Source organism: Ostrinia nubilalis, chromosome 2 (assembly GCF_963855985.1).
Source record: "Ostrinia nubilalis chromosome 2, ilOstNubi1.1, whole genome shotgun sequence".
NCBI classification, from domain to species: Eukaryota; Metazoa; Arthropoda; class Insecta; order Lepidoptera; family Crambidae; genus Ostrinia; species Ostrinia nubilalis.
This window is the reverse complement of record NC_087089.1, coordinates 8,860,176-8,870,511: the sequence shown is the minus strand read 5'-3', so window position 1 is coordinate 8,870,511 and position 10,336 is coordinate 8,860,176. Positions and strand designations below refer to the sequence as shown.

The window sequence follows — 10,336 nt, the reverse complement described above, 5'->3', positions numbered from 1 at the left end:
CCTTCCTATTTAAAAACTAAAAACAAAAGTTTTCTAATTCAACAAAAAATTACGTGAAGTGCTGAAATTAGTGAAAACAAAAGACTACGTTAAATCTGAATGCTGGACGCAAGGAACGAACAACAGTGTCTAACTAAATAACAATAACAAATATATCTGATGTGATAAAACGAACAAAGAGATGTGTTTACAAAGAAAAGTAACATAGCAACGAACATTTATTATTATGGTTACATAATCGTGGTACTTTAATTTTTAAGCATTTTTGATTTCTTGACATAATGTGTTTTTACAACATAAAACCGCTTAAATTAATGTGAATAATATGAGTAGTATGTTGTACAAGCACCTGGATAAATAAAATTTGAAATTGGTTTTCTCATCAAAATTAGATTGAACAATGTCATAGTTTACTAGTTACTAGGTAGCAAATGACAGAGTGTAACGAGTGCAAAACTTCGCTTGGTAGTGTCAGGTACTTGAGCTAGAAACTTTCTTGCAAATTGAAACCTTATGCCTAGCGCCGAAACAACAACGGAACACGTTTCAGTCTTTTAGATATTTGAAATAAGTTGCGGCGTCGTTTTGCCTTAAAACAATCAATAATTCAGTCATTTCAAATTGTCGTCGACCGACCTAAATATATATTTATGAGACGTGTTCAGTACGAGATGACACTTCGTTCGTATAGTTTGTATTCAGATTGTAACGACTGGTTTATAACGTACACAAGTTTTGCAGGACGTTACACTTCTTTGACAATGTTCAAGTTTGTTAACCAAGCATACCGGTTACACATCATTTGTACCTAAGTTTCAAGTGTTCATTTTGCAAGTACTGTGAGAATAAAAATCTCATGTTAAGTATTGCAAACAATGTTATACGAGGACTAATGTAATACATAATCAAAGTGAACCCGACGTTCAGTTGTGGTCATGGAAAACGGTGCCTTAAAGTATGGGAGCAACAACAACAATAATGATATCGTCGAAGAGAAAGTGGTAAGTTTATTAATTGTTATTTTTAAGAGCTTAGAAATAGAAACCGGTTTATATATTTATGTAAACTTAATTGAAATAAAATTTCACGTGTATTAGTTTGGTTTTAGTAAGAATTTTTAATAAGAACCAACCGGTTTTGAGCTTTTATTTCTTTTGTGATGCCAACTTTAATTACTTAGGTACTTTGCTTGTTATTGACAGTGAAACATCATCTAGAGTAGAACTACACTGAACTGTCCTTTATTTGACACTGACAGGGGGCCACCGTCAATAGCGGATCGCTAGTTCCGATTTTTGCCACGGTGGAAACCATGTAGTTGAACGAAGATAGTGGCGCCCTTCTGTCAATGTCATCGGTGGGACATTTCAGTGTAGTTCATCTATAGCTAGATAAATACCGTCAAATTGACATCAAATTTATTTTTATTAGTCAAAAAAGTAGAGTCGTAATATTTTGCAAAATTCTCTTTATAGCCTGACCAGGAACATAAAAACCCTCGCCATGTTGCGGAAAACTAATGGTACTAATTTCTTTTAATGGCAACAGTAACTGAAAACTTCATTCACATGTCACCTTTCATGTCAGTCTATTGCTGTCAAAGTGTAAACAAACTTTATTTTAAATGTGCGCAATTGATTTTGTGAATTAAATTGCTAAAATCTTTTTATAGTCGTGAAAGAAAAGTGGTTCACAATGTGTTAAAGTATTTGTCGAAGAGAAATACTAAGGGTTCGGACAATATTTTCATTGATTAATGTTTCCGACAAAGGTTGTCAAATTGACTGACGTTTATCGTATAGTACAGTCCACTATGAAAATTAGCTGTGGTTTGTTTCAACTACCTATTTTAATTTTTTTTGTCACTTTCTAAGTGTAGAATTTTATGGAATTGGGAATGAAGTACCGAGTTTGAAGCGTTCATGAGCAGACATTGCAGTTGAATATTCAAGTTCTGAATTTGATTATTGATGAATAATAAAATAAATCCTACTAGCTCGATTGATGGTTTCATTTAATTTATTTAAACCAGGTTACCTATAATAATATTTTTTCGTTAATTTATGAAAATATCAAATTAGCCCGTAATCCTAAATCCTGATACATAAAGTTAGCCTATTAATTTAACACAGGTACGACTGTACTCAGTGTTGCACTATCAAATGCAATTGACGCGCCTCTATGCCAGGGTTTTTATGTTCCTGGTCAGGCTATACATTAAATTATTATTTAATTGTTTTACCGCCTTTTTCAACGAAGGTTTGCTCAATATTATTGTAATTTTGTGTGTACCTTTGGCGTACAGACTGTTTCCAAGAATATTAAAATATACTCAACATCAAATAAACCGCACCTTCCGCTACGCGAACTTTAACGATTTTTTTCTGACATAATCATGGTGCCCCAACAATATTGGTGTTATTTGAAAGCCCAATAAATATCCTCAAAGAAAAACACATTTAATTTCTTAATAAATGATTAACATATACCATAAATGTGACTTGAAAAAATACCTCACTTTGGGGCCACATACGGGATCAATTAGACCAATTTTTATGGTTATAAAACCAAATAATGATCTCACGTGTCCTCTTTAACAGATGGATAGCGATTAATCCCAACTTAACAGTTTTATAGCCACAAAAGTTGGCTCTAGCGTAACTACCTATTTTTTAAAGAAGTGAGTCTGGATCCTTCTAAAGACACATTTTTGGGGTAAAAACCTTTCCTTTAATGAAATGAAGGTTAGGACTAGGCTTTTAAATGGTACCAATATTGGTGGGAAGTGGGGATGCATACGATTGAAAATACTTGTCGCGGGAGGTGCGATTTATTTGATGTCGAGTGTATATCTTTTTCGGAATGTTAATAATATAAAAACAGATTGTCGGAAACGGCGAGCTCATATGACTACCCAGAAGCCTATTTTGTGTTTTCCCGGAAATGAAAGTCAAACGATTAAAACGATAAAAGATTCAGTATAAGCCCTAAAATTCATATTTGACACTTTTTATAGAAAAATTCCAATAAAATATAAAATAAATAGTAAATAAGTTTAAGTAACCCGCTCAAATTGACATGCATACTTAATTAAAAGAGCTGTTAAAAGAAAATTAATTATTATTTCATAAAAGATCACGTCACGTGTTGTTTGACTTGAAATATCCACGTTGTTTATTGATTTCAAAGTATCTATGTAGGTACATACGTATACTTTTACAGTTTATTCAAATTAATTTGACTACAGTGATTTTTTTGAAAATATGTGCTTTGAAATTATTGGGTAATGGTGTCAACTATCCAACTGTAATAAAACTTATGCCCAGTATAATAGTTTCATAAGATCTCCATATTTTTTATTTCTGACCAATCGTTGCCATACGATTTTATATTTTACTATGTCTATTATTTGAAATATTGTAAATTCGGCAGAAAATTAAATCACTTGATTTTATTTTTCATGTTTTGATTTTAAAACGCTTTCAAATAGTATTAAAATACGAATAAGAATAGTACGTCATTCGTATTTATCGTTTGTAACAATTGTGTTATTATTAATTAATTCAATTCTTTATTGCAACAAAATGTAATTAAATTTGGACACTACCACCATTGCATTTTTTTTCCGATAAAGATACATAGAGCCAATGACTTAAAAATTTATAACGACATTTATAAGTACGAGATTTATAAAATATTGTAGCACTCATTATAAAATTAAGTAAACAGGAAAACAAACTACTCTATTTTTAGTAATAACCAGGGATGTTATGGATATCCGTAACCGTAACCGAAACTTTCGGATATCCGAAATAAAAAAATATCCGTAACCGTATCCATAACCGAAACTACATATCCATAACATCCCTAGTAATAACTTAAGTGCTTGCATTTACAAGAGTACCTATGAAAGGACAAATGTTATTTGTATCCTGAAACAGTCAAGGAGCAGAGGATTTTTCCATTATTAAGCTTTATTGTTTTATGAGCCCTAATGATGCAATTTTCACTAATGCAGTAAAATAGCCTTCAATTAAAAAACAGCTGCACGAAAGTACTAAATATATGTAGGTCCAGGTATGCCAATATAATTTATTTTACTATGCCGCATAATTATTAACACAACTTTGTTTTAAAGTAATGTTTAATATAAACTATTTTGTGCAATCTTTTTACATGTGGCATGCGGCCAAGTCCACTGACTGCACCGTGGATCCTTGAGGCCAACAAAAAGCCGGCCAACACGCTTCCAGGCGCCAGACGCCACGCAATATCTCACCACAATGGCTTGTTTTATTTCTTTGAAATTATTTGTCTGAAACCCAAAAGTTTAGCCTCAATAAGGAACCCAGATTCTTTGCGGTTATTATGTGTATAGTATCTTTGCCAAGTATTATTTATTAAGGCAATGCATAAAAGCAGCAAACTAGCAGCACAATGGGAAAGAAGAAAATATAAAATAAATATCTTTCTTTGGACAATCTCACACAGCGCCATCTAGCCCCAAAGTAAGCAATTAATATGCTTGTGTTATGGGTGCTAGCTTAACGGATATACTACTTATATACTTTTTTTTTAAATACATACATAATAAACATAGTAACACCCAGACCCGTCACAGAAATTAAAATTCATCATTTCAATTTCTGCCCGGCCGGGAATCGAACCCGGGACCTCTCGGCATAGTAGTCCGTTCTGAACTACTACACCAAACGGCCGACAAATATGGTTATAGGGCATCAAAATTTCAAACTTATCCGCATATTATGTAAAATTATAGCGTAGATTCGATAGATACTCACACATCGGTTTCGGTAATTAATAAAGTGACAATTTTAAAAAGCAATAAATTAAGCAACCGTAAAATAATTAGACATGACATAACTTTACTTATTTCTTTGGTACAAACGTAAAAAAGTAATTCGATTAAAAAATGTAACGTGCTCTTTGTAAAGCGTACCATTAAAAAATAAGATTTCATTTCTCATTCGTCTACGTGTTTAGTCAATTTGGCTCACATTCAACAATTTGAGAACCTTCTCCTTTTGCTGAAGTCAGCAAAAATGTTGGCTAGGTCCGTATGAAGCCAAACTTCAGTTTGATAACGTAACTTGCTTTTACAAGTGGAATACCTATTATGTAATAAAAATAACCCTGACAGCATCCAATTTTTGCTTAAATATTTTAATTTTTATTACTTCAACGCGGAAGACATATTAATGTAGGCAAATAAATCCAGTCTTCGGTTACTATTTACCTATATTCAATTCACAAAAACACAATAACGGATACATAACTGAAACACAGATGTAGTTTTAACTATGGTCATATTTTCAGCTACGTATGGGCCAAGTACTTCAGTTAAAAACTACGTCTTCCCTGATTCCAACTTTCAAAATATATAGATAGGCCCATGTAGTCATTGATTCTAACTTAACCTGTATCTAGTAATGCCCCAAAAAGGAGTATTACCATATAAAATACTAGTACCAATTTCGGTAATACATTTTATTTTAAAAGAAAGAGAAAAAAAGGTTTATTTAGTACCAATTTTATTATCAAATTAAAAAAAAAAACAATACAAATTAACACTAGTTATTTAATAAGATAATCCTTACTTCCACAAACTTGTTACATAGCGATGATTCAATTCAATTCTTGAAATGAACTTTCGATCAATTTTCCTCTCATTCCTGAAAGTAATATTGCTTCCTTTGACTCCCCTATACGTTCGGGCTACAGTATAACAAAGTCACGACTTCAAATCACGCAAGAGGAAATTGTTTTATGATGACGGATCCGCTATTGGATCTATCAAGCCAGTGATCAAGAATAGATTGATGGGAATATACCTACTTTCAGGTTTTTTCATGTGGCGTAAATTTGTACTTTTTAGTTAAAATTGGTTATGTGCTTGACTTTAAATATTATGTGTTTCATTGCAGGATGTTAGTATTGTAGTTAAAGATCCATATCCATATCCAGATTGTGTCAATGGAATGAATTTTCAGTATTAAATCATACATCTACCACATTCCATAAATTGGAGCATTTATGCTAAAATAAAAATTAAAATCATAAGAGATTAACGCCCGTATTCACAAACATTACTATGACGTCTCACAGTGCGCATAGACGCACAGGGTCACACATGAACCAATCACAGAGCTTTATTCAACGCTGTGCGTTCGATTTGCGTATCGTTTGAGAATGTGTAAGATCAATATTTTATATGCATATTGTAGATTGATTAGACAATACCATTTATATTTTATAACTTCTATAATAAAAGGGTCAGTACTTGGCATATGAACTTTGTATTGCAGTGATTTAATAAAAGGCACCGCAACTTAAAAGCCAAAGTAAGAGTTACGCAACATAGTTGCTAACTACTAAGACACACGGCTAGGTCAAGCGTACACTTAGGGAAAGTGTTGCCTATAAGGCGATGTATACATCGTGTAGGAACCAGGGTATCAGAGGCAAGGCCTCGTGAACCGCCCGATTAGCACGCGAGAGTTCAAGGACTCTACCACAGATACCGTTCAGTTCTATAGATAAACCCATTAACCTATTGCATAACCGGGACCAAGGGCTCAAGTCGAGCTTAGTGTTCGCAGTCGGAATTTATTGGACAACTACCGTAATTACAGGAAGTTTGATATTGTCTGTTAGTTTCAGAAATACCTCCGCAGAATAGACTGGAGTTATTCTAAAAGTTTCAGGAGCACTGCTGTCTATCTAACTTTGCTCAGAGATGTAGGTAAGTTTTATTAGATTCTCTATTTATTAGGACGCGGGGGACAACTAGTAGCTGTTCAAACATGATGGAACTTGTAACGGTAACATCTTTGACTGACATCTTTTAGCTATTTTGTAGATCACTGGTTAATAATTTGATGAAGCTATTTATTTGTTACTTGTAAACAGTTTTCTTTCAAATATTAGGAATGTAATAAACCTTCCGCGTCAGGTTAAATAAGGGCTAGTTTCTATTGACGATTTAGGTTGGGTTGCACTATTTTACTTCAACAAACGTTAAAAATCTTACAAAGTTCAAACAAAAACACCGTTTGTTTTAACTTTATAGTTACGGTTAACATTAGGTGATGCAACTCAGCGTAACATATAATAAACATGGGTTAATAAATAATAATCTTTAATATTTTATGAAATCATGGAAGATGAAAGTTTAACGAACCGAGATCACACAGAAAATAGTTTGATTTCAATTCAGTTAAACAACGGCATTGGAATTATATCATCTTCTTTTGTTCGATAATAATCAAATTACTACACTACAAACTTTTTACCATTCCCAATTTCCCTCTTATACCTAATCCATCCATATTTACAGTCACACCATGACAAGACAAAAAGATAAAACTCGCTTATTCATTGTGTTTTGTTTCCTTTAAAGAATGAATTGATTGCTCATAAAAATATTATAAAAAATACTATATTATCATGTGATAACGTTAACTGCTTTATAACATCATGGCTTACTAAATTATCAGTGTTATTTTACCGATGATCGGCACACTAAGCACAGTGTGGCGTTCTGTGTTACTGTAAATAAGTGCGACTTTACAATAAAAATGTTTTGTGTGATGATTGTGCATAAATTAATTATATGTAAGTATATTTAAGTACATAGAAATCCAACAAACAACATGTTTGTAATGTGTGGAGTTGCAGACATCGAAGTCACAACCTCTAAAGTCGTATTGCGATTTGCGGTTATTTATAAACCACTACGACAAAGTCATCTAAGCAGTTATGTAGATAAGAAATGTTACTACTAACAAAATAAAAGAGAAATTGAATTCTCTGAGTCTTCTCAACGTCATTCTAACACCTACGTATATAATTGAAGTTTTTCGATCTCTCCAGTTTAACATTGCAGATCTGAAGTAATTAAAAATCAACTGGCATGTGCTACGAACGAAAAACGCATTACACTAGCTGCCCATGGTGGCTTTTAAAGTTTGACACAAAGAAAGAAGCAAAAAAAGATGGTACCTTCTAGATACAAATCAATCAATGGAAATGTTAATCGATCTTATTTATTTGTAAATAATTGCAAATTTCTATGAAGATGCACACAGTTGCTACGAAACCCGTAGCTACGGGTACTACGAAACTAATGTTTATACGCTATAATCGTATTACTTATTCAAGACTTTTGTTCAGTTATCTAATTTTAGCTAAGCTTAGGCCCGATTCCAATTTGTATGAAGAATCGGCCGATATCAAATCGGTGTAATGTGCGCACTTTCATACATGTCCATACTAACAGCCCAACCTAACTATCGTCTAAACACATTTTAATTCTAAAACATGAATGATATTCCAGGTTAAAACACAGAATAATAATAATAGTCCAGTAGAATTAGCTTTTAAATCGGAAATAATTCCTACAAAAGATTTTATTGTTTTAATGGCTTCATTGGTTGCCCATTAAGACTCTCCTAAGTTTTCGACTTCGACGGAGTTGTGCTTAAGTGGTGGGGGCCCCCGAAAGAGGCATTTTTTCGGTTTTCCGGTTATACCGCGTAAAGGACTTACCCTATCAAAAAGTGGTCTTCATGACGGTTGAAGGGCACTTAATCCTGCATTGAATAAGACCAAATTCATATGTTTTGGACAAACCGTTCTCGAGCTAATGTTCGGCAAAGTAGAAAATATACGTATAATTAATGACCCTCTCCACGTCCAATGGTTTGTTACCCACAGGCTTCCAAGTCTTGAAAAGGGCCACCTCAACCAGTGTAACCCTATCAAGGCTTACGAGTACGAGCTTGATGCGCCTATCCTTGTTCGTCCCAGCCGTTCCTTAACTGCGGTTGCTGCACCTCTTCCTGAACCTGAACGACTCTGTGTTACCTACTGTGGCTGCCCCTCTTCCTTGTATCCTCCTGCATGACTACGTTGCCTAGCCGTATGCCTGGTCTAAGGTTAGACGCCAAAAATCAACAACAACAAGTTCATATTAAAACGCTGAAGAGTTTTTTGTTTGTTTGTTTGAACGCGCTAATCTTAAGAATTACTAGTTTGATTGAAATCATTATTTTTGTGTTGAATAGCTCATACATTGAGGAAGGCTATAGGATATATACAATCACTCTACGACTAATAGAGGCGAAGCAATAAAGAAAAATGTTGCAAGCATGGAAAATAGTATTTAAACTATTTTCACGCGTACAAAGTTGATTTTGTGGCGTCGAACCTTGGACCAGGCATATAGCTAAGCAATGCAATCGTACAGGAGGGTACAAGGAAGAGAGGCAGCGACATTAGGTAACACAGAGTCGTTCAGGAGAGTGTCAGGAAGAGGTACAGCAACCGCAGTTAAGGAACGGCTGGGACGAACAAGGATAAGCGAATCAAACTCGTGAGCCTTGTTAGGGTTACACTGATTAAGGCGACCCTTTACAAGGCTTGGAAGCATGTGGGTAACAAGCCATTGGACGTGGAGAGGGTCATTAATTATACGTATATTTTCTACTTTGCCGAACTTTAGCGCGAGAACGGTTTGTCCAAAACATATGAATTTGGTCTTATTCAATGCAGGATTAAGTGCCCTTTAACCGTCATGAAGACCACTTTTCGATAGGGTAAGTCCTTTACGCGGTATAACCGGAAAACCGAAAAAACGCCGCTTTCGGGGGCCCCCACCACCTAAGCACAACTCCGTCGAAGTCGAAAACTTAGGAGAGTCTTAATGGGCAACCAATGAAACCAGTAAAGCAAAAAAATCTTTTGTAGGAATTATTTCCGATTTAATCAATTTTTGTGTTTAATTCTACTGGCCTATAAGTACTACGAGTACGTAGTTAAACGTAAATTAAAATTGTTGCTGTGACGTCCTACGTCAAAAATAAATAAAAATACACCTAAAAGTTGTAAAAACAACTATGAAAAACAACGGTGGTTTTCGTGCAAACAGTTTCAATTTTGTTTTAAACAATTTCACTGTTTTTTAGCTGTCATGCAATCTGATGTGCAGCTAGACCGAATCGTCAGGCCATATTTATTATTCTGTGAATCGGTCGTTCCAACCGGTTTATGGTTTAAATTGCCATTTTTTTATCGCTCGCGAGTATATTTTACCCCTAGTTTACTAACTTTAATTTATAACGGACATTTGTCTGTCGACAGTGGTTTGTGAATAGAATAAACAAAATGTTTATGAAAAAAGCGACGGTTCGGTTAGATAAAAAAATGCACTAGCGAATTTGTAATCTTATAAATATTTGTCGACGTGCTCTAATACCATGCCAAATGCAACATAATTACCTAGTAGGATTAAAGAAATAAAGAAAAAAGTATTTAG

General features: G+C 34.1%; 1 protein-coding gene across 1 annotated transcript in view; it reads left to right on the top strand.

The window, feature by feature from the left end:
- Nucleotides 1–7,513: 7,513 nt before the first annotated feature.
- The window catches only part of LOC135082137 (potassium voltage-gated channel unc-103-like), a 34,804-nt gene continuing 31,981 nt past the window's right edge, over nt 7,514–10,336 (top strand). The window contains exon 1 of the mRNA XM_063976923.1: nt 7,514–7,635. The gene's annotated coding sequence lies outside the window, so the exon portion shown is untranslated. The remainder of the gene's footprint in view (nt 7,636–10,336) is intronic.